Source organism: Anas platyrhynchos, chromosome 9, assembly GCF_047663525.1.
Source record: "Anas platyrhynchos isolate ZD024472 breed Pekin duck chromosome 9, IASCAAS_PekinDuck_T2T, whole genome shotgun sequence".
Classification (NCBI taxonomy): Eukaryota; Metazoa; Chordata; class Aves; order Anseriformes; family Anatidae; genus Anas; species Anas platyrhynchos.
The window spans coordinates 23244616-23270474 of record NC_092595.1 but is presented as its reverse complement, the minus strand read 5'-3'; the positions used below and the strand labels follow the sequence as shown (position 1 = coordinate 23270474).

Here is a 25859-nt window from a genome sequence, read left to right as displayed (position 1 = left end):
AAACTGGTACAGACTTAAGTAATATAACAATTTTTACATGAATCCATGTAAATACAACAATCTAGAATTAATAAAGACCGGCTACACTTGAACAGAAAAGTGTGGGTGGATGAGAGGGCGAATCATAAGGAAATTATAATTTCTTTTGGCAAAAATCCACAATTTGTTTCTCATATTTTATTCCCTTAAATTCATGGCACAGCATACATTTCAGATTTTATAATTCCCTTTACACTGCCTTTTCACACGCTATGACTTCAGATGGTCACCTCTCCCATCTCCCAACTACAAATAAAAGGAAAATATATTTGGAGCCATAAAAAAATATCTTCTAGCTGAATTCACACGAAGGAGAATAGTCAATGACACTCTGTCACTAGAAGACCTTTGACGAGAGAACTGCCCCTTTCAGACAAGAGCTACTTCAAATTTCTGTGTTCGATGGGCTGATCTTGTGTCAAGCAGTTACAGCTCAGACACAGAGTTAAGGGATAACCCCCAAAGTGCTAGGTTATAAATATTGTGTCCACAACAGTTAGCCCTGAGTTGTTGCTTTCAATCTGGCCATAGAACTGCCTGAAATTCCAGCTGCTGTGTAACTACAAACGTTTTGTTGTGTGTGCTGCAGCCCTTGTGTGGGTATTGCTCTGCCAATGCCTTGCTTGCCTTCTGTGGAACTGCAGCCCTAGCCTCTACCCTCAACCTGAACTGTTCCTGTCACAGCCTGTGACAAGGAGATCCACTGATTGATCCTTGCTTTTAATAATTAAAGGATTCTGAGGATCTCCAGATATCAAGCCATAAAAAAGATGCACTGACTTTCTTTCCAAGACTTGCTGCATGCTCTGTGCCAGAGAGCCTTGTACCACAACGCGTGTCCCCTTGCTTGTCCTCCCTGCTCTCTGACAGTCCCACGGCATGCAGCAGTCCACAGACACCCCCAAATCACAAAACCCCTGCTCCTCCTCTGCAGCTCCCAGCCTTCTACGCCCTGTTCGTAATGTTCATTGCTGAAGATGACAGCCACGAAGGATTCCCTGTGCCCTCTTTCCCAAGGTGTCCTGCTATTGCTATTTCTCCTCACAGGATTAATTCCACCTGGCAAGCCATTTCAAACACGTACTTTATGCCAGTTAGTCATTAGTTGTGTGTTTCTCATTATGGGACAGAGAGCCTTGACTTGAAATACTTTTATTATTATTATTATTTATTATTTTCTGATTACAGAAGCCTGAATACTCTTTTCTGAGAGTGGTATCACTGGGACCTTCAGCTTGTACCTACAGATGCTTATGTTTACAAGCACAAGGAACAATTAGGCCCTAGAAATGACTGTTTGGCTGTGGGCACACAGTGTCTTAACTCACTCTTTGTGAATTGCGCCTTTGTAAAAGGCAGATTATGACACACTTCTTCATCCAGTCCTTGATACAGCATGTTCAGGAAAGCAATCTACCTGGAAGGGAGCAGCACTGCAGAAAGGCCATTAATTACTGGCAATTTTTCCTTCCCATAGGGTTGGAGTCATGACTAGTAAATGGGCCACAAATTGAACTATGAGTGGATAAGTACTAATAGCATTGCTGATTTTGCAACTCAGTGAAGCAGGAGGCCTATGAAAGCATTGTACAATCATGCTTGGTTATAATAATGAACAATATCATATGTTACACACACAGGAGCACCAGTTCAGTTTCACACAGCCTGACCTTGGAGAACTTGGGGAAGCTTACAGCCATGCCAACATGATATGAACCATGTTGCGGTGAACATGGGACCTTCTGGGGGAACAGCAACAGTGGAGAGTGAATCTGATCATTTCTGGAAATCCTGGACATCTCTGGGCAGAAAAAAAACGTCCCACAGCTTCTCTGCAACCCCATAACTCTCTTTCCTACAGAAGAAGAGAAACTGTAGAAAATGAATTGTTTGGCCTTTTTTGTTTGTTTGTTGTCGTGTTTTTTTTTTGTTTTGTTTTGTTTTTTTCCCCTAAAGACTTTCTCCTGTGTAGATTTCTACAGAAGCATACAAAGTGGCCAAGGCAGTACTTTGCAAAGCCATCTATACTATTTTCCAATACAGATGTCAACCCACATGGGCCTGCACTGCTTTTCCATACATTGACAGAAAGCCCACAGTGCACGGATACTGACACAGTTGTTTGGGTGCTTACAGCAAAAGGAATAAAGAATAAATGCAGCATCTGAGCTTTCAAAAATCTTTCATCCTAGCTGATGTAAAACTCCTTTCACCTTCTGAGGATTTCTGTCCTTGGTATGCTTGTTAGAGCTTTGAAGCTTCTTTTGACTCAATCAGCCAGGATTTAGTGACCTAAATGAACTGAGATCTTTTTCTGATCCTATCCTGTGATAAAATATAGAGCCTGTTCTAAGGTATTTGGAAAAAACATGCAGAAACTTGTGTAAGGTAATCATTTCAAAAAATAATAATAATAAAAAAAGCTCTATATCCTCATTTTTTCGAAGAAAAGTCTACTATCTGTTTTGGAAATGATTTAGCTTCTCCCACAAAATGTATGTAATTTCAAAACCATTTTTGTATCATTAAAATAGAAGTTATTTTCCTTGTGCTACTTTCCTTGCCAAATTTTATTTCTCTTTTCTTGGTACTGATCATCAGCAGAAGTCTATGAGCATGCACAGCACTGCTGTTGATGATATTTGATATTACATCAACTTCGATCCATAACAAATGGAGCTCAGAATAGTTTCTGTTCATTTTCTTACAAAACAAACTGTTCTCTCCTTTCTGTTTTTCTCCTGATGATTCTTAGAATGTCAGATATCATTTCCACTTCCTGGCTGCAATGTAGTTTTTAGAGATAGAAATAAGATGTATGAAGTGAAGTCCTCCCCCCAGCACACACAAACACACCCAAGGAAGCCTGAGAGAGAAACACTGTTCTGTTCTCCATGCGAATGGACGAAGGACTCAGCAGGTCCCCTTGGCTCTGGGGTGAGGCTCATTGGGAGTCTGCAGCACCAGGGATTTTGTGAGACACTTGGTAGCTTGAGTTCCTCACCTGAAATCCCAAATTTCCTGTCCAGCTTTGTGCCCTTCAAGGCTATAGGGATGGGCTGAGATTTTGTCCTGCAGAGATCATTTGATCATATTTTAATGACTTACTCCATCTTCCTCACAGTCCTTTGCACAGACACTCATAAAAGTCTAAGATAGCTGCAACTATTCTCCTGAAATTTGTCTCAACAGCCTGCATCAACAGGGTCACCATGCTGTTTAGCATTCAAACGCAGCAATAAACTCTAGAACTGAAATTTTCTTACTTGATTATTTGAATAAGAGAAATTAATTTAGGCTATTTTGTCTGGCCTGGTAGAATTTACAATAGAAGCCACTTCTCTGGGGTAATTACAACAACACTGTATGAAGACATCTGAAAAATACAGATCTTCTGACACCATCTCTCAAAGCTACAGAAATGCCTGATGAAGCCATTGCTGAAGCCTCGTCTCTCACAACTCTTCTTAAGTTGAGAAAGTAAAGTGATTCAAAGCTGTGAAAGAACATCCCAGCTGGCAAAGTGCTCAGCAACATCTCATGCTCTAGCAACTCCTGCCCATTGAGCTAACCACTGAGCACTGCCCATGACAGGATCACACCAAATAGTGTCCTTTTATCACTTCTCTGCTTCTCTGTTATCAATTAATTTTATTTTCAAAGGGTATGCTCTTCATCTAAAATGATAATTAGTTTTCTTGTTTTGCAAATACAATAAACTGTATTTATACTGTTTTCTTTGTAGGATCTTTCTTTTGTCTAAATACTTAGAAATAACACAAAATAGTAACACAAGTAAAGGCTGCAATATTGTAGACACTTGCCCTGGTCTCTGAAAAAGGAACTACCACAGAACTGTCCATGCCAATCTATCACAGAGCTCTTCCTTCTGTTCATATGTTCAAAATGTTATGGACATTTTGAAACATGGATTTGCTGGATACGTTGGATATCCTGGAACAAAAAGCCTATACCAAGGAAGACACCTGGAGTGTAAAATCTCCGCTCTGCCCCTACTACAAACATTTCACCCTAAATGGTAGCTTTCTTCTTAAAATAAACTCTTCTAGGCCTCCCATAAAGCCACGATTCTCCTTATGCAAGTAGGTGTAGGTGCAACAATAACAAGGAAAACTAACCTCTTAAAATAGACTAGTCCATTATCTCACTTATCCAAGCGTATTACTCAGATTGCTCTTTGCAGACACCTACACCTCTCTGAAAAAAGATCAGAGATAAATATTCTATTTGCTGTTCCTCCCACTCAAGTTGAGCCCATCCCTCCATGGCTGCTCTCCGAGCAACTTCCAGACTAGGGCAGGCATCGGCTATTTCTCTGGTGTGCTCAGAGGCTGGGGTAACAGGGAGCTCCTTCTGACTGGCCCTCAGACATTACAATAACAACTGTGATTAATAATTTTCTAATCAGTGATTCATCCTTCTCCCTGTTTTCTAAAGCAGTAGTGTGGCATAAGATGCTGACACTGCTGCCCCCACTGCTCTGTCCTGCTCACCAGCGAGAGGCCACCAGGTTCCGTGAGATGAGCAGCTGTGCACTCTCACGGAAGTGGCCAGCAGCAATTAGTATAACAGTATAAATTACTATAATTTGCAAACAATACAAACAATGTAATCAGCCCACTTGAGTTAACACACACACACAGTTTTGTTTAAAATGGATTACTATACAGTGCTGTGCCACAGGAGCCAGTGTCTCCAGCAGTGGGGTGTCACAGATCGATGAACATCTTCTCCCAGCCAGCCTCTAGCTGAAACAATTTGTCTGTGCAGCCTCATACCTCTTCTGCACTTGTTCTGTTTTCTGCTTTCTTGTTTTCCTCCTGTTTCAGTCACCCCATGTCCTGATACTGAGCCCGAGACTGAATGCTCTTACTAGCAGTTCTGCACACAACTGTCTTGTCTCCTGTTCACTGCCCATGCCCATGGTAACAACCCTTGCTTTGCCTTTCTGGGAGGAATGAATTTGGTTTGATTCCAGTAAATATATTCCATTGCTCTCAGACCAATTAACATTTTCTTAAAAATGGAGTTTCAAATACAATAAAGCAGTTTTCTTACCTTCCTCATTCATGGGAAAGGGCTCAACTTATATGACTGTCAAGTGCTGAAAGAAAAATGATTTTTTGTTCAGATCTGCACAACTCTTGAACAGCATCAAAATGCAATCATCAAAACAGGCCTGACTCAAAAAGTCTAAATATCAGTGCTGGAACATTCACATCCCAATAAAATCGGAAGCACCTCACATTATCTGAGCAAGCTTTAAGAAAGCGTGAACATATTAAAATAATAAGTTAACTGTCAGACATGACTGAAGGAGTAAGAAGTTTTCCTGAATGTTGTGTGAACAGGGTGACTGATTTAGTATTCCCTTTTGAAACTGCTTTCAGTATAATTTAGTAACACATTTTTGTATCTCAATGGCTAGATTCAAACCAGATAGCAGTTACACTTCTTTCTCTAACAGAAACTCAGTTTCTAAGAACAGTGTTTAAATGGATAATTCTCAAAAAATAAAGGGTAAACCTCTTACAAGGCTGATAGAAGAATAAATTAAAGGAACAGAAATCAAGATAGAAAAAAATCACATTCAAGTTCTCTCCCCGTTGAGATATAAGCACCTTGCTCATTTGTGCTGTAGCAGCATCCTGAAATGGTCCCATGGACCAATACCTGAGCATGCCTGTGTGTCCAGGACCAGACATAGCAATGGAGTGAGATCTAGCCTGGGAAGCCACCTTCCAGGGAAAGGAGGTCATATAACCAGGCAAACCTCAGGAAGGTCAGCTTCCCCTTCCTCATACTTTGTGCCCTGAAAATATCTGGGTTCCCATCTCTAATGCAGGTTCAACATTGTCAGCTTAGCACAGCCCCAGTAACAATGAGCAGCAGAACAAAGGTAAAGCTGAGCAGCTAATTGAACCAAGAGTTATAGCTTGAAGTAGTCACCATATGTGCCTGTCCAGGCACACCTTACACAAATATTATCATAAGCATCCTCTAGGCATCCACTGAGAGCTGGAGCCTGCTTGTGCACTGCCTCCATTTTTGTGCATGAGCCATCTGGATGCTTTCATAAAATCCTGGTGAAGTTATTTAATATTATTGTTGGCTGGCTAACTTGCAAAATACTTCACTTTGAAGGCTAATGTTCTCTCCCACCTTTAGCAAGTCTCAGTGTAATGATCTTTCTGCTTCATTTCCTTACACACAGTTGTGTTTTGCAAAAACATCAGGATTCGCATTTGCCTTTGATGCACAAGCTACCTTGTTAGAAACAAAACTCCCAATTTTATTTTATTTTATTATTTATTTTTTTTTGTGATAGTGATCCTACAAGATCTATGAACTATTTAGCTGTTGTCAGACAGTTTTATGTAGGCAGAATAGTTTTTCCACTGTTTGCATTGATTTTTTTGCTAGCATATTTGACTATACTAAGTAAAGGCTTAATAACATAAGTTTGAAAAGATACATGCGTTGGGTCTGTCTGAGCTAGAGTCACCTTTTCCCTGCAGCAGCCCACACAGTGCTGTGCTCTGCGCTTGTAGCTGGAACAGCACTGATATCACTCCAGTGTTGTGTCTATTGCTGCGTAGTGCTGGCACAGCATCAGGACCCCTTCTGAGCCCCCAGGAGCCAGCAGGCTGGGGGTGGGCAAGTGATGGGGAGGGGACATTGCCGGGGCAGCTGACCTAAACCAACCAAAGGGATATTCCATAACACCTGATGTCACACTCAGCAATAAAAGGGGGGGCTATCGTGGGGGAGGGGGCTGTTCCTCCTGAACAACCACTACGCATTTTGAGGCCCTGCTTCCCAGGACGTGGCTGAACATCGCTCGTTGATGGGAAGTAGAGAATAATTTTTTTTTCCCCTCTCTCTGTGCTTCCACGTGGAATTATTGTTTCTTTTGTTTCCTTTTTTTTTTTTTTTTTTTTTTCCTCCCCATTCCCTTTCCCTTTAATTAAACCTTTCTCATCTCAAACCTCGAGTTCTCTGTGTTGTATTTTCTCCCCGTTCCTCTTTGAGGAGAGGGGGAGTGAGAGAGCGGTTGTGGTGGAGCTTGGCTGCCCACCTGAGTAAAACCACCACAATATATCAAAAGGTACTGCTACAGTTACTTAGTTCCGTAGATATAGTAAAATAAGCATATGCATTCTCTGAGTTCAGAAATGTAATTCAGAGAAGAATAAAAAGAAACCAAAATTATTTGTTTTGGCAAGTCACTGAGCCTGCCAAAGGAGAAAGGTTCCTACTATTAAAATTAAAATAGTGGAAAATGGATCATAGGAATGATTTTGGAATTCTGATTGTCTTTGGCCCAAAAGTATCTTCTTAATTGAACGAAAATGGTTGTTGTTCTATTACTCGGTTACAAACAATTAGGCTTTTGCACACTGCACTTAATATCAATATCATAAACCACTGGCAATCCCAACTACTCACTGTGGTATTCCAGATGAGTTAATAATGGATAAATAGAGCACAGTCTGGGAGTGACTCATCCCAAAAATTCTCTTTGAAACACGTATTCACTAAGACCTATTGAAAAATGCAGCATTTTGTCATACTAATGGGTCCCTTCTAGCTGTAGGAAATGAGACACTGTCATCAGCTGACAGCTAAACACTTCTTGCAGGATTATATATCCTCTAAGCTCCTCCATTCTAACGGACATGGCATACTCAAAACTAAAAGTAATTTAATCAGAATGCAAAATGGTATGTTTTCCATAGGTGCTTTAAGGCTGATAAATATCACAAGGAAGGAACCTGTCAGTAGTACAGCATTAAAATGTACTGATACAAAGTTGAAATAATTAGTTGAAACTATGCGAATGGGTTATCTGAATGTATCCCTGGCTGTCTAGGTTAAAACAAACAGAAAAAAAAAAAAAAAAAAAAAACAACACACAAAACTAGGTATATCACCAGATGTCTAAAAAGCCCCATTTGTTCTTATTGCAGCAGAGATAAGTGCAGTAATGTTAGCCTTTTTGCTGCCCACTTTCATATAACCTAACACAACTGACAGTATAAATGCACTATTAGATTCACTGATTTCTACATATTCAAGGCCTATGAATAATATGATACAGAAAAGAATAGTTAAATCTTGTGATCAAAATTGTTTCCTTTGGTCAAAAAACAAATTAAAAGTGTTTGTATAGTGAACCCATGAATGACTAAGAAATGACTATTTCTACTCCTCCATCCTCTGGCTTTTCCTCAGCCAAGACTGCCAACTTATGCTGAACTCCAGTTACTCTTTTAGCCAGTGACCTTCCTTCCACCTTGTCCAGTTTGCCTCTTGTGCACTGTGACCAGTAAAGCCTCCTCTAGTGTGTGGGGATGGGAGGGAGAGAGAGATGCCTGCATGTTTTAATGATGTCTATTGCATTTATCTAGTGTAGCAGAGGAAGTGCTTTCAGGGTACAGTCACAGATCCACTATTGAGAGCTGCTAGAAGAAGCCCTCAGATAGGAATTCGAGAGAGACAGAACCCACCACCATACCTAGTATGCCAGGTTGGCCACTGATGATTCACTGGCAGCTGAATTGCTGGCAGGCACTGGTGAAGCAAACAGGCAATAATACCCGAATTAAGTGGCTGAGGGATGCTCACAGGTGGAAGCTTCTAAAAGTGTCAGGAAAGTAGCTGAAAGTACATGACTTCAACCTCTTGTGTTACCGGCCAACCTTGAGATAGCCTGGGATTGCTTTTTGCAGTTTTGGAACTTCTTCCCAAAATAAATGATAATTGTTCAAAATTCTCTGAGGAAAAGTTTTAATTCAGTTATTAACTGAAGAAAGCTTCCATCATGGAAGAGGCGAACGCATTACAATCTCTGACCTTGGAAAACAGGGAGTTTGTTGCATTTGAGACATTTTGTTAATATTTTTGGTTCTGAGGAAAAGCTTAATGTGCCAAAAAGCTCATCTGGTTTTCTAGCTGTGTATATATATAACACAGACACTGTTTCTCCACAAAAGCTTGTTTTGCTTGTACCTTATATGACTCCAAAATGCCAACACTATTTCTGAGGAAAGTGACAGCTTTCTTGAATAACTTTAGAGACATAAAGCTTACGAACTCTGAGAAGGATGCTGCTGAATGTGGAAACTTACACAGCTTCTTAAATTCTTGCATTTCATTCTTAAAGAATAAATCTGTATGTTCAACATTCATGCGCTATAAAATACCGAAATTCAGAACCATAGCAATATAAAACTACACATAAAGAAGCAGTTGTGAGCAGCAAACTCCAAAGATAACTCCATAAAGATACATAAAACAGTTTTTCATCTCACTCATTTTAATCATTTTTAGCAGTTGGCCATAAATGTATATATTTTATATGGTATTACATATACATAGAGAAAACCTATGCGGCAGGCTAAGAGAGCCCACATAGCAGGTTTTAACAGAAGAAAATAAAATAACCAGAATAAATCAGATCGGTCTGATCTGCCTTTGTTATTGTGTGCCTGCTTTACATCCCCCTGGCTATATAACTCTGACTAGACATTGCATTTAAAATTCTGAGTGAACATCCCCGAATTCCAATAAATGATTAATAGCAAAAATTTTGTCTATAGAAGAGATTGATTATTCTTTTTGTGGGGAATTTAAAAGCCAGACAAACATCCAGGAACTAAGAAGCAGAAACATCAAGTAAGTGCATGGGTGTGACTAGTTACTCTTTACTTCATCTCAAGAGATGAAGTTTTTTTCTCTTTACTTTTCTGTTTACTTCATCTCCTGTTCCTGCTAAAACAGAGTGGTAAGGATGTACAGTACATTGCCTGTTCGCTATAGCTGACCCTCAGGTAATACAGCCAAAAGGACAACAAAAAGGGCAAGTCTCTGTGTGAATAACAGCTTTAAGGATGAAATAAAATTGTGTCCCAACTTCCTACAGCAAGAAGACTCCTGACCAGAAATCACTTAAGCCAATATCCAAAAGCTATAGTAAATCACAGAAAGGCTTAAAACTACGTGATCTAAAAGCATTAAGCACCTCATCCTACGCTGAATGTGCAAGTCTGCTGCTGGCCTGCGGACAACTACAACAGAAACAACAGGGGGACAAGTCACATTGAAAATTTTAGTCTGAGGTAGTCTGGAAAGATTTGTCTCTGCTGCTCATGGACAAGGCATTGTCCCTCCATTGACAGAAAGCTGTCCTGGTAAAATCCACAAATTTATCATTCCACCTGGCAGCTCCTCCCAGTCCCAACCCACCTTGCTCCAGAATTCCCCATTTTCACTTAAATGGTCACCTCAGCACAGCAAAGAACAAGCACACCTGAGAGCATCTGTGTGCTGGGGTAGCAATGGGGAGAGCATGGCTGACGGTAGCTGCTGCCCTAGCACCAGCGGAGCTCCCATGTGCCGTTACCTCCTGCTGCTTATGGCTGGGGTGCAGCCTTGAGGACATCCTTGTTTTGATTGTACAGGCAGCCATACCACTATTTTATATTGCCTTTTTTGAGGAGTGAAGGAAAAGGCTCTCCCCACACTTTCAGTTTTTCAGGAAAAAAAAAAAAAACTGAAGTCAGAATGAAGCAAACTTTCTTCTAAGTTTTTTTTTTTTTTTTTTTTTTTTAATGACTTTGAGACAGATTAACAAATACAATATCATTGTTTCCACTATCAGGAAACTATGTCACATTACTTGAGCCATTGCTTCTCCGGCATGTTACAACCTTTTACAAGAACTTGGATCAGTAGTTTACAGAAAAGGATTAATAAGTGACTTGAGTTCAGTTTTAATCTTCTCTGCAGACATCACAGAACTTCACTGAATCATTAAGGTTGGCAAAGACCTCCAAGATCATCTGGTCCAACTGTTCCCCTACCACCAATATTACCCACTAAACCATGTCCCTAATATTGCATATCCTGAAAAAAATTTGGAGAAATGTTGGTTGAAAAATGGTTTAGCTGCCACTGATTTAACATTAGAGCCACAGAAAAATGAATGACAGTAAAGAATACAAATAAAGCCATTCTCACCTCCTATGATGCTCATTATGTTCTCAGTGAGGAGAACATTTGTGCCCGCAATGTGAGACTGTTAGAAAGCACCATATGCATTGAGGGGACAGATCACACAATACCTCTCTCTACCAAGAACTGAATGCAAACTGGAAAGGAGGTTGCTCCATTAGGTAGGTGACAAAAGTGTCACAGCCTGTGTAGTCAGCTAAGATTGTAAGCTATAAATATGACCTTTCAATAACAGGTGCAAATCCCCTCTGACTCAGAAGCAGCAGGAAAACAAGTCAAGGGAGAGTGACAAAAATAACATTTCCCTCAACAAACCTCACAGGAGACACAAATTCCAGTCTTCTAACATTCTACTTCTCTTCTTATTCCTCTCATTTCCATTACTCTAGGTAACATGAAGTAATGCTTATATTTTAGAGGATCTGCTTTTAGGGTACTTTTGAATTTCAGATACTTAATACTGAAGTAAACCTCAACTCCTGTACAAGGGATAACTCTAACCTTGGGGAAAAAATAGAGAAGTTAAACAATTTGGACTACACTATTTTCCTCATGTCAAATGGAACAAAATGCATTGAAGACTTAGTCTTTCTTATACCTATGTATTATATCCTAATTTTTTTCCATTACAGATTACAGCAGAATATTTGATACTCAAATCCTAAGAAAATAACATTGAATCAACCTCAAATCAAAAACAAACAAACACCTACTACTGCAGCACAAAAAAAGAAGGAACTGATGGTAAACAGACAATTTACTCCAGGAAAACACGATGTAATAACACTAATGAAGATTAGAGTTCTGCTATTTCTCAACTTATATCGATACAGTGAAGTAAGGACATGAGGACATTAAGTATGTCTATATACCTTGTGAGGGTGTTAAGTATGCCTATATACCTTGATATGAATCTACTCTGAATTGTTCCATATATACCACCTTTAAAAAAATATATAATAAAAAGCTTCTGGTTCTGTATTTTAAGAGAGCTGCTACTCTGAAAAAGTGCATGCAGGACTTCCATGGAGATTACACTTCCTTAGTCACTGACGTATGCTAAAGTAAAACAAAGACTTTCCAACTGAAATTATCTCCATTTATAGAATAAAAAGATTGCCAAGGAGCAAATCAGCCACCTACACAGAATTGCCACATGGAGACACAGCTACAGCATGTGTTTTGGCATAGGATTATTTAATTAGCAAAGTAAGAAAAGTAAAACAGTCAGATGCTCTGCATTGGTCTCCTGCAAATGCAATGCTCCTATCATCTGTAAAGCTCTCTGAATTGTCTGCAGTAGGATCTGGTCAGCTGTTTCCTGGCTTTTGGCAAACCTCTCCAACCCTGGCGCCAGCCCAGTGGACTACATGTTTCAACACCAGGATGGATGAGCACCAATGGATCCTAATGGATGCCCAGTCATTTGCCTTTTGCAGGCCCTCTTTGATTTAACATTCCTGCAATATCCTTGATCATACACAGTCTGGAAAACTACTTATTAAACATCATTTTGCTAGCTTGCTTCTGCACAAAGAAAATGACAAAGGAAGCTTCTCATAGTACAATAGCCCTTTCCATGAGAATTTTTTCAAACATGGATGCAATCAGGAGACATGCAATAGTTTCTTTTGACCTGAGGACTCTACCATTCAAAACTAATGAAGTATCACAGCAATTGTGAAAACTATTTAATGAATGAATAGAGAGCTGGATTTCACATCTGAGATATATTCCCATTTAAAAACTACTGACTCACAATCCACATAAATGTTTAGCAGGAACATTACAGAAGTCAGGCAAATGCCCTGAAACATTAAATAATGCAGTGTGTTTGAAAGTCAAGGCCTTTCTTCAAACAGGTCATGTACTGCAAAAAAAAACAGCACCCAGGAAAACTTCACACACTGATATTACGAATGCACCAAAAAAAAAGTTTGAGCCACCAGCTTTCTAAGTCAGAGTTGAATAAATCCATGAGATTCTGAAACCCACAAGCTGAACATTAGCAAGCAGGGTTCACACCCAGAGCTTTACAGTCAACATAAAATATTAGAAAAACATCTCATGATTTGTTTCTCTCATTCCTTAGGTAATTTGAAACTACTAAGATACACCTTTCAGCCTACATGCAAGCCACAGATGATGACAGGAAATTTTGAAGCTGTTAGACCTGTATTATTTCACTGGTTAAATATGCACAAAAAGTCTGTCACACTACATATGGTAAATAATAATAAATATGTGTTTATAACTATCAGCATTAAAACGACAACAAAACTGGACTGTCCTCCCTTTAAAAAAATCATGATATGGCATCATTTCTATAAAAAAGTTGTTGCAATTTAGAAAGCACAGGAGAGTTCCTCTAATAGACACTGCAATAGACTAAACAAAAGCATTTGTCAGCACAAGATTCACTGAAGTCATTTCCATTTGCTCTAAGCACTGAATAAATGACATGCCTAATCTGGGCAAATAGCAACTTGGAGGGCAAGCAAGAGCCTAGGCGCAGCTGGTTCTGATTTGAACTATTATTAGCAGAATCCTTTCACTGCATAATTGTTTCTGTGCCCTACATTGGGTTCCAGGAGTAGTTTTATTGCTGACCTTTTATAAATCATATCATAAAAAAATAAAAGCATGTATCACATAGCACCTGTGTTCTTATGGACTTCTGGGCTGGGCTGAGCTCCTTATTAACATGTAGTGATTTTTTTTTAATATTTGTTAATTTTTACCAGAGTATGTCAAACTAACTGGTTATAGAAAACTAAATCAAGCTTAATTTAATCTGTTGCATTGTAAAATGGGGTATTAGGAACACTGGTTTACCTGGAATCCGAGAAGCATAGCATAATATAGGATGGAGGTCTCCTAGCCCAGCCCACTGTTCAAAGTGGGACCAATTTAGAGCAGGTTACAGCAATTTACAGCATATTTGAGCTAATTTAATTCTTTTAATTCAGTTAATAGAAATAATACAAAAAAAAAAGAGGGGGGAAAAAAGTAAGTCTGAAAGTAAAGAGAGCTCTTTGAAGCACTCGTCAGATGACTCACAATGGCTGCCTACATTATAGGAAATAATTACAACTGGCAACAGAAGAGATTTTTTAGTGCAGTTGGACTTGATCTTTGTAAGTTCTTTCCAACTGAACTATTTAAGTGTATTCTATCATTCTTAGATACTATTATACAGAGTTGACAAATAAAAGATTTAGGCAAAGTTCTAAGCAAAACAATAAATGCCATTATTAGATCTCAGATGTAGCTGGTGATATTGTGATATTAACCCCTTTCATTTCAACCAATTGTACTTCACTATGAAGTACATATATTAAGACAGATGATCATAAAACAAGCCCTGAAAAGACTAAACCACTTCTGAGCACAAGCATATTTGTACCACTCACAGAGGGTCCTCATTCAGAAATCTGAAGAAAGAATTCAACCATAAAACTTTTAAAACATTTTTCATTAACTTATTTATATTCATTCTCAGAATCTGGGAGAAGTTTCCTCTCATTCATAATTTACATTTTATAAAAACCCTAGGGAAAGTTATATTCTGTAAATGATTTTTAATTAAAGGGGTAGTACAGTGCTGCACAAACAAAATGCAAGAAAATCAGAATTTTTTGAATTTTCAAGAAGGAATTGTTTTTCTTGCTATTACCTTTTTTTTTTGGGGGGGGGGGGAAGGGAGGTGGGATGGGAACAACATATTTTATTCTTAGATATATATCCTTGGCACATGGCTTTCAGGAAGGCCACAAAGCTCCTTGCAAACTTGGTTTTGGTTAGTGTATGCCTGCCAGAGGTGGTGCAGATGAAGAACAGAGAAACATACTTTTTAAGGCCATAGAAAGATAAAGAGATTAATAATAATGGTAATTGCTTGAAAAAAATATCAGAAAGCTCAGAGATTCAGTTTCAATAAGAACCCAGCATGGAAGTAATGATGCAAAAAATACCCAGCTACCACAACTATTATGTTTTGGAAGCTTTTTTTTTCATTATTCTTCATTTAAATGTCTAATGCAGTAATCAAGGCCTCATTCCTATAATATGCAGAGATAACAAATTACTTTAAAAAGAGATGTTTCTTGCTAATTGTCTGCACAGTAATCTTCAAGCCAAATAAATCATTTTTATGTAAGATGTTGTTAAAACAACACTACTAGAAAATACTTGCTTTGCATGGACCTTAAGGCACAATGAAAAACTGCATTCTCTGAAAGCAACATTTTACTATTGCTTTTTTAAAGAAAATGCATAAATCTAGTTTCTACCCTTGGGTATAGCTAGTATCCAAAAAGAAATCCTTCCATGTGAAGAAGTTGCCACACTGATGGAAAAAATCAATTGGTCCAAGTAAGATTACTGAGGGCAAAACTTATCACTGACCATTAAGGGCATTATGGGTTTTGGCAAACTCAACTACAGTACAAATAAGTCTGAACAGAATTTGGCACAAAGCCAGCTCACCAATTTTACATACCTTGTTTTTCTAGAAGTCAAGATTAGTCTAATTTTCAGGAACAATTTCTAAACTCTACATTAGCTGAAGTACAGAAAACTACAGGAAAGAGGTGGTAGACAACCGGGTTATGCAGGATGCTTCTTTCTCAGGCTTTCCTGCCATCAGCTGTTGCACAGATAATCAAAGTTCATGCCAGTGGATCTACTCTTATTGTAACAGGAACTCTCTGGCTCATAGAACAGCCTAATAGCCATCCTCTACTTAGCCTGTGTAAACTGAAACTTGTCTGTGATCTAAATATCACTATTTACTTAAAGCAAACATCCAAAGCTTTGGTCTATTCAATCTTTAAAATACGTAAGAAAAAAAACAACAGCAACAACAAACAAACAAAAAAAAAACAAAGATCCGATAAAGTCAGGAAATACCCTGCTTCAAAAAATATTTATTACATAAATATTTATATATTTATAAATATATATATATATTTATATTTATATATTTATATTTATATATATATATATTTATATATATACATATATATGTACACACAATCACTGTGCCTCTGATTTCTACTCAGAAATTAAAGCAGTACCGCTAAAGAGTTATTAGAGTTTACATCAATCCATGATAGTTTTAAACAGAAATTAAATATAAAGTTAATCCCAACTCTGCAACAAATACTTCAGACTATTTTATAATCCACTCTGGTAAATAAGACCTCTTCCAATAAAGAGGGAGGAATTTTAGAATAGGGTACAATGACTACCCTCTCCCAGGTAGGTATTCAAAGTGGCTATAAAGAGGTTTCAATGATTTAAGTTCCCATATGCTTTTCGGGAACAAAAATATTTACAGGAACAAATGCATGGCAATCTTACCCTTATAAAAATAGGCGATATGATCATTTTAAAAGCTCTTTTTTTTTTTTTTTTTTTTTTTTTTTTTCCCACATCAACCATCATTATAATTTCTTTTCCCTAGTTACTGGACAAGTAACCTGGAGAAGTTATAATGCCATTGGCATTCTGCTCTCATCTGCTATAAGGTGGAGCCCCAATAACATGGTCCCAAATTGCTTGATGATCTGTGTTCACTTCTGCCAAATCAGCAGATCTGAAGGCATTTGTGGCTATCAAGCAGCAAAACTGTCCATGGGTGAATTTGAGAAAATTAGTATATATTAACATAATTCCAGAAAAGTCACATCTGAATTGGGAGACGACTAGATTAGAAAGAATGACAAATACAGAGGAATCAATCAGAGACCTAAAATTTGCAGTGACTTCTGAAATAAAAACCATATTTATTGTGAGAAAATAATTAAAAGTGCTTGTCATAATTCTCATAACAACTGAACAAACCAGCTGGGTGAAAGGTAAGAAGAAATATGTAAATGACAATTGAAAAGTAGAAACTAAGTTTCTACCTACCACCTACCACCTACCCCCAATAAACAGTAGCTTAAAAAGCTCCTTTTGAAAATTTGTCCTCGAATTTTTCCGTTTATCTTCCTAAGTAAGAATAGTGCAGAGGAAATACAAAGAAAACCTATCAGGAATCTCTACCATGGTAATATTTAAAAAGAGTAATAGACCAGGAATAGAAAATATGTTAATTGGATTCCACTTAAAATCTATGCCTATGTCTTGATAATTGGAATATGAATTTCTAAGGGGCAGCTAAAAGGATGCCAGCAGTGAATAAATAGCCTACCAAATTTCATCCTGCCTTGGGAATTGGTTTTATTTAGAACGGGTTTAGAATCACATATTAAGGCAGCAGCTAAGCATACACTAGAGGTTTATGACATAGATTTTCTATTTATTCTATACATATGGGCACGTTCTTTTTTAGAAGAGTCATAAATATCTACTGTATTATACATTATTTGCATGAGTGATGTTCTTTCAGACAGTATGGAGAGGGTACATACAGCCCTATGTACCCTACTTCCATTCTCCCTCTGGAAATCAAAATCTTCTTCTGCCTCCAAATCAGCTACTCATTCCCATGAAACTTGGATTTATCCAAAGAAAATTAGAATCCACTACAGTTCTTCACATGCAAACAAGGAAAATAAAACCTTTGTGTTTATCTCACGCAGTGGTAAAGCATGCAAACTCAATACAAATGTCATCCGTATTTTATCAAAAGACACTTCCATGAGGACAAGATGTTAAAGGTATGTTTTTACGAAAGAACCAGATACGGTTTACAAGGTTTGGGCAAAACAAACCAAAGAATCAGAGGAACAAACAAAACAAAAATCAATGTTAGCAAAATGAAGACTAAGAGGAACATGGAAAGGTCAAAGGAGCAGTGGATTGGGGTAAGGTGATGAGAATTACCATTAGTTTCTGGGTGACAGACTTCTAGATAGGATGAATGAATTGAGCAGATTCATAAGACTGATTTTTTGCTATGTTTACATAGCTACCACTGCAACCATAGGTCTGTTACTAGTACGATATTCCTCTGAAGAATGCCTACAATGTATTTTTTTTTTCCAGTTATATTGAGTCCTACAGAACGTGGGAGAAGGAAAGGAATATTAGGGACAAGTACAAGTCAAGCAGTAGAGGAGCATGCTCTCTCAAAGACCAGTCAGCACCAGCTGACACACACTGAATTATTTTTCCTCCTAACGTCTAACTGGTTTGTTGTTCCTACAGGAAGCCCACTGGGACAACCCGATGATAAGCAGGCTCTGGTCCCAGCTCTGAGGATTTTGCCCAGGAGCTGTCTCTATGTCTTAAGACACCAAAACGCACAGTGGTGGTGCTTTTCTTAAGCATTTGCAATGCTCTCTGCATTGAGACACTTCCTGCACTGACATTTAACTATCTTTAAATGTAATAAGGTTGTTATTTTTAGTTACAATTTGTAGAATCCTGTGACATGTTTCTGCAGTAATTTAATCTTTCATTAGTCATGGAGATGAAAGCATTCAATTAGCTGTTTTGACACTTATGACTGCACTAAATAAAATCTTCAAGTATTTCCCAATGATAATGATAACACCTCCTAGCTAATGGATTTCCCTCACGTAATACACATAGTGAAGAGCAATGGAACCATAATCAGATATACGGATGGTCCCCCATATGAAAGGAGAAAGCCAGCAAGAACCTCTATAGAAAATGAACAGTTGCTCATTAATTCATGTCAGAGTGCTCCAGATTCTCAGTTCTGCAAAGATACTTCCTACAAAGAAAAACACATGCATTAGCCAGTGTGGACAGAGTCCTAAGAAATACACTTGGGCATCTACAGCACATTGTAAAACACATTTTAATCACAAAAAAAATAAGAAAAAATAGAAAAAAAAAAAAAAAGACAGGAAAAAAAAAAAAAAAAGACAACTCTCTCTTCTAGGGAAAATTATTATGTGACACAAAACAGCCTCTTTCCATCCTGGCCAGACAGATTCAGATAAAGATAGCATCCTTCTTTCAGTGGTAGCACCTATGAACCAGAACAGAGATACAGAAACCCCTTTAGAAGGTCCCAACGGAACTAACTTGGAAGCTGCTTCTTGACTACATGTACCAGAGGCATCAAATATTGTGAAGCCAGTGGAGCTATGACTCTTCCATAAAGGAATATATGGAACCATATGTTCATGGAAGGTCTCCACATCCATGTGGCTGTGGCTTTAAAGACAGAGAAGAGACCTATTCAATTAAAGTGCTTCATACACCTCTGCTGCTATCAGAAGAGCTTCTCCAGAGCTTGATTTAATCAGTTTTAGTATAATTAAAATACTGAGACTACCCAGTAATATTTCATGTCAAAAGAAGAGTATGAGTCACCAAGATTAGCGTGGATTGCTGATATGGGGAAGCTGTGTTTGACTCTGCTCCCATCTTCGCACAGTCACGCTGGGATGCCTCATGGGCTGTGCTGAGACAGGCTCCACTGCACGCAAAACAAGAAAGTTTTTACCTGGTAGACACAGAAACACAAGGGATAACACATTCACTTCGTGATGAACTGTAGGGGTCTTTAATTGGAAATTCTCCAAGAGAGGAATTGTCATTTTTGTTTTGTGTAGAGATTCTAGCTCAGAGATATCAATCTCTGGTTTGATACTTGCCTTAAAATAATCCATCTGCTTCTGAGCAGGAGTTTGGCTCCTATGATAAAGGCTTGGTTTTGATGTTGATCTTTTCTGTTGTTTGCTTCTTAAGTTGACTTTCTCTTTCTTTACACTCAAGGAACCTTTGGGTCCTACTGACATCTGTTAGGCAGTTAAGGGCAACTATAAGTCAGAAAAGTTCTTTAGAAAGTCTTACGTGTTGCCTTCGGTTGAGATTTTTAACAATAGCAAGAATGTGCAATATTTGAAAACAGAAAAAACTAATTACCGTATTTTTATTTTAGATTTTGTTTTGCTTTTCTTTTTGATGTCCACATTCACTAAGCTTCCTTAACATCAAAATCTAAGCCAGCACAGCTTAATCTGAAGAGATTTCTGACTGAAAAAAAAAGATTTCAATGCAAAAGATGAAATAAGTTGATTCTTCAGGGATTTAACCCTGCTGCCCAGGCTGATGCACTGAAATCAACAGATGGCAAGGTAGGAATGGATATTCACTTGCAGGATAATTGTCTAGCTGGTGATAGCTTAATTTGTGGAAAGTTTTTTGTTGTTGTTAGTTTTTTTTTTGTTTGTTTGTTTGTTTTTTCCAAAAGAGGCAGAGGATTCCTCTGCATCTTTTTTTTTTTCTTTTTCATTTGTTTTTTGTTTGTTTGTTTTTTAAAGGAACATATTGAAAGTGGAAGTCACAGAATCACAGAATCACAGAATTTCTAGGTTGAAAGAGACCTCAAGATCATTGAGTCCAACCTCTGACCTAACGCTAATAGTCCCCACTAAACCATATCCCTAAGCTCTACATCTAAACGTCTTTTAAAGACCTCCAGGGATGGTGACTCCACCACTTCCTGGGCAGCCTGTTCCAATGCCTCACAACCCTCTCAGTAAAGAAGTTCTTCCTAACATCTAACCTAAAACTCCCCTGGCGCAACTTAAGTCAGTAATATCTCTAATAACAATGGATATTTAAATGTCAAAAATGTATCCTATCAAGACATCAGAAGTGCACTGAATGGAAAAAACATCAATATCAAGATTATCCAACCGTCATCTAAGCCAGAGCCATCCCTGCTGAGCCCTGAGTGTGTCTACAGTTAGAAGATTTTCCATATTCAGTATATGAATGCATAATTATTTTATCATTAAGAAAAAAAAATCCTATAAATCTGAAAATTATAAATAAATATTAAGTCAACTTTACCTTTTGAGGTCAAATCATTTTTGGCTTGACTTCCTTGATCCCTTGTTACACTACTTGCAAAACATACTTTCCTAAATTTCAATTGCTTTGTTCACATGAAAGCTCTTCTCTTTCTCCACACTCATGAAAGTTTAGGCCACTTTTACCTAGCTAGGGACTTGTTTGGTTTTGCTTATCAACACAGCTACCTTTCTAGCTTATCACCCAGCATCCCTATGACCCCCATTATCTATATTAGACTTTGGACACACCAAAAAAAAAAAAATTAAATTAAAAAGTCATTTTGTCCTTGGAACTGCATAACCAGCTAAAGAAGCTAGTCACACTAATTTTTGAAGATAATTTAAATAAAATAAAATAAAATAAAATAAAATAAAATAAAATAAAATAAAATAAAATAAAATAAAATAAAATAAAATAATCAGGAAGTGTTCTTTCTGTATCAAAATTACAGAGATCTAGGTGATGATCAGTTTTTAAATCTAAAAGTAGGTGTAGGAAGATAATTAGTGACTTTTTTTTTTTTTTAATTGCAAATATCATACATAACTAGCAATGATTTAGTCTTGTATTTTTTTCTTAAGCTAACCTTATCTTCTTCCCAAGAGTACACATGCTCTAACTTTCCATGACAGACAGACATCACAGGCTAAAATAGTCTTGACTGTCAGATACAGATAAAAACGTTCACATAAAAGTCTGAGTCAAAGACTGTCTAAGTCCTTGGGCATTTTCTACTCAACAGGTTTTGGATAAAGACCACATTGACTGTAATCACACACTATATTAAAACAGACTTTCTTGATCAGTAATGTTAGCTGTAGTTGAAGGTACTCATGAAATATTAATTCTGCCCTTTGAGAATATTTTACAATACTGATGCAAAGAAAGTATTTGACGAGAAAATGAAATGCAAACACAAGGGCCACAAATTTAGCAACTGTGTTGAATTTTGCATAAGGAACCACAAACAAGGTCTGGAGACTGAATAATACAGATAAATCAAAGACATGAGTAAGCATATTTTTGAACGTGGTAGAGTTATGTCAGATCTAAAATGAGACTGGAAAATAATTCTATGTTCTAAGTCATGTTTCTTTCCCAAGTCTCTCACACTGCAGAGCCTGCAACAGTAATATACATCCTTCATCATAGTGGGTTGATTTCAGAGAGTCTGCATCTGTGTGCAGGCATTCATTTTCTTGAATGCAATTGCAGTATTGCACCTACAGAGGAAAACTCCCCTATCTCTTGAAATAGGATACCAATGCACAGAGATTGTTCAAGGGATGAAGATACATACGGCTCTTGGTTTGTCTCTTATCTGGTGAGTGAGCACAAAAGGGCACATTTTCCTTTACAATAACTTCAGGTTCTTTGTTATGAAACAAAGAATGAGATTCAAAACACCAAAGGCTCAACTTCACCTGCTAGAGTTATTCTTTTTACCAGCTTATTCTTTCCCAAAGGAAGACCAACACTCACACAATTCCCCAGGTTACAAAAGTGATAACAAGTAGAGAGGAGATAACTGGGATAAGCATGCCAAATGCTAGTTCTGTCATCTTTGGTCTGTGAAACCTGTGTGGCTGATAAGATAAAGGTACAGTGAGAACTCCTTAAGATATTTGATTTTATAAAAACTTATGACAACATAGAGCTCTAAGTCACGAAGAAAGAGGAAGCATCCTCTTGGGTACATTTGCATTTTTTAACTTCATCAGTCAAATGAATGAGATGAATTGGTGAAAACAGAGTGACCATGACTGACGTTCTGATCTCTTTTCCCAAAATTGCACTTCTGTTAAATATGTGATCAGGAAGGAAGGTTTGTAAGGAATGTAAGAGTTGGGAGGGTCATCCTGCCTTCAACACCAGGAACAAAGAAGGGAGCAAGCATATGGTGAGAAAGATATCGCATCTTTAAGAGAAGGTATGTGCCAAGGAATATTTTTTTCTTCATCCAGTATATGTCTAACAGTACAATAACATTTTACTGTTTTAGTAAGGTATATTATTGCCTTTTTTTTTTCTTTTTTTTTTTTTTTCAAAAATGATAAAAGGAAGATTGTACTGAACAAAAGGTGTAAGCCACACCATATGACAATGCAAGGGTTCATATGAGCTACAGGAAGGTAGGCTGGATAGAGTCTGTGTTTGAAGGATCTCTTTCATGTATTGATATCACTGTTTACCAGTTAGATGCAGCAAAATCTACAGAAGACAGTTTTCCAATGGAAGAATGACTAGTATGTTATGTTGTCCCAGATACAGAGCAGTGATGATAAGGAAAGGTTGGTTGTTATTAAAAATAAGCACACTCCCTGAGCGGTATGTAGCAATTTCATACCTGAGTGAGCACGGAAGCACAGGGGAACAGGACGTACAAGGTAGCTGTTTGCACAAATTCAAAGCCAAATTATATCATCAGTGGGAATGCATATTCAGTCAGGTGCACGCTTGTGCAAGGCTTACCATAGGGTATTTGCAGTCTGAGACAGACACTTCAATACAAAGGATCTGGCTGCGTTCCTGGATGGAAAGCAGAGCATTTTTGAGAAGCACTGTTTAAACATATGGAGGTAGGGACCTGGGCCAGGACACTCCACCACATAACTGACCTCTGGTTATACAAGCAATTGTTAAAGATTTGTAAGAAATTGTTCTAACACATAAGAATCTATTATTAAAAACTGCAAAATTATGTTTATATACTTACATGGTTTTATACATTTTTATGTGTATATATGTATATATATATTTGTATAGGTCTATGCCTGCAAGAAACTAGTGTTAATACAAGGATATGATTGCATGACAAACAATATTTGAGTTACAAACCCATATCTAAGCGTTATGGTTTTGCAGTTTCTGATAGACAAATTTGAAGAAGAAAATATCACCTAGGCAGCCAGTGACAAAGGACATGTCAGTTCAGGATATGCCTAAAGATTCAGGCTAATGGAGAAGCTAGTTTGAGACTAGTTTGAGTTACTCTACAGAGACTGCAAATTGACAAGTTAAAAAACATAGACATTGAGGTGTGTTTCCATCATACTATGCCATATACCATAGGTGCATAATGGAAATAATTCCATCATCTAGGGATAAGTTCTAGCCTCGTTATGCTCCCTAGATAATCAAAGGACAGAGACAAGCATATTCGGGCAACTGCTTGGATCAATAGCCTATGTGAGCCCCAGTGGAGGAGCCACAACTAGATAGCTAGAGAGCCCAGGATATCACCCTTATCAGTGATTTAGGTGCCTAGCACTCAGCCAAACATTTGATGCTGAGGATGCAATACCTGCCTCACCTTTGTGTTTCCAAGACTCAGTGCAGGTGCAGGGACATGCTGGGATAAAATAATCATCAGCACAGACTTATAGTAGGTCAAACAACAGGAATGCATTCTCTATTCTTCCATGTGGTCATGGTGGGTTTAGGCAAGAAACAACTGATCAAAAGCATAAATAATGATTCAGGGATCTAGAAATAACTGGATGCCTAAGAATAGCAAATGCAGTGCAGGAATGGTTTTCAGCTTCGTGGAGACAGAAGAAATGCTCTTTGCACAGCTTAGTGAGTACACAGCTAAAGTTTGATAATCTCTGTGGAAGAAAAAAAAAAAGTATTTTTTTTTTGGGGGGGGGGGAGGGCTGAGAGCCCATCTTTTCTTAACAAAATTCAAGATGGCAATAGAAAAGACAGCATATTTTTAAAACTGTAAAAACGTTGAGTAACTGTATAGGCACAGCTCCTGTGCATAGTTGCATAGTTGATCCTCTCAATGAAAGCAGTTGCTCACCAGCTGTCTGGAACAGAGAGGAAGAAACCTGGGTAAGGTGGATACATTCCAAATGCTTTAATTTTTGTGTATTTACAAAAACTACACAGCTTTGCAAAGTCTTTAATAGCTGTCTAATTTCTTTTTACCAGGACCACATTTTTTGCCACTATTTTGTGGGTTTATGTTAGTATATTAATTTATCTTTTTGATTTATCATATTCAAGTTCAAAATTTAGACACATCCAGAAAGCCATGACTGACAATACCAATATGTAGGCAACATCTAGGACAAGCTTCTGTATTAAGGCAAACAGCACACAACACAAAGACTCATATCCAAGAGTTCCTAGTTTCTATCTAGGGATATTAGAATGAAAACTTTTGAATGACTCCCTAGATATACTTATGGAATAATTTAAGAAACATGTAGTCTTGATGCCATTTGGGTGTTTTATATCCCCATTCAGGATTAAGATAGATCCTTGTTAATGCCATGCCAATTTTAGGATGTTTGCTGGTATTTTTGGCATCTACTTTTATGTGCTCTGCTGATAAATGTATATAATGCTTCACTGAGGTGCTTTGAGGCATAATGTTTATTTTTTCAATGGTCACTGAATGTAAACCAGCTTTAATATCAATTAGACTCTTCCCATAATTTTTCAGTTTGTGCATTCATTCGATACTCTTCCATGTTAGGAAGCATGAGGTTCATTCAAGGGGTTGCCAAGGATTTTACAGAGTCTTTGGAGAAGAGAAACAGATGGTCCCAGAAAGGCAAGCACTTTGAACATTGCAGTAGATTTGGGAAACAGAACTACAGCTGCCTGGGGATATACTTCAGAATTTTAAAAGGTTATTAACTGAACTACCACAAGCTGGGAAAATAACTCAAAAACAGATGCAATCACTAATTGCTCACTTGAACTTTGCCTATGAAGTTTTTTCAGCAGGAAGAATGTTTATATGCTGACTGACTCTAAACAAAAGTTAGAAAAGGACATCATTCTGTAAGATTAACAAGGCAATTAGAGCTGGTGCTGCTTGAAATTCTCTGTGAATGTTTTACATTTGAATTCATTAGGTGATAGTAGCTGCACAGATCCATCATAAATGGAACACCTTTGTCCTGCAGTCAACAGTGACAAACTAAACTGTTCATTTTTATTTTTTAACACACAGTTAGGAGAAAAAAAATAAAACCATA

General features: G+C 37.7%; 1 long non-coding RNA gene across 2 annotated transcripts in view; it reads right to left on the bottom strand.

The window, feature by feature from the left end:
• Nucleotides 1-2006: 2006 nt before the first annotated feature.
• The window catches only part of LOC140003181 (uncharacterized), a 194725-nt gene continuing 170872 nt past the window's right edge, over nucleotides 2007-25859 (bottom strand). For both annotated transcript variants that reach the window (XR_011811308.1, XR_011811309.1), the window contains exons 3-4: nucleotides 5119-5164; nucleotides 2007-3111 (exon numbers count right to left, since the gene is read on the bottom strand). This is a non-coding gene — a long non-coding RNA (uncharacterized lncRNA). The remainder of the gene's footprint in view (nucleotides 3112-5118; nucleotides 5165-25859) is intronic.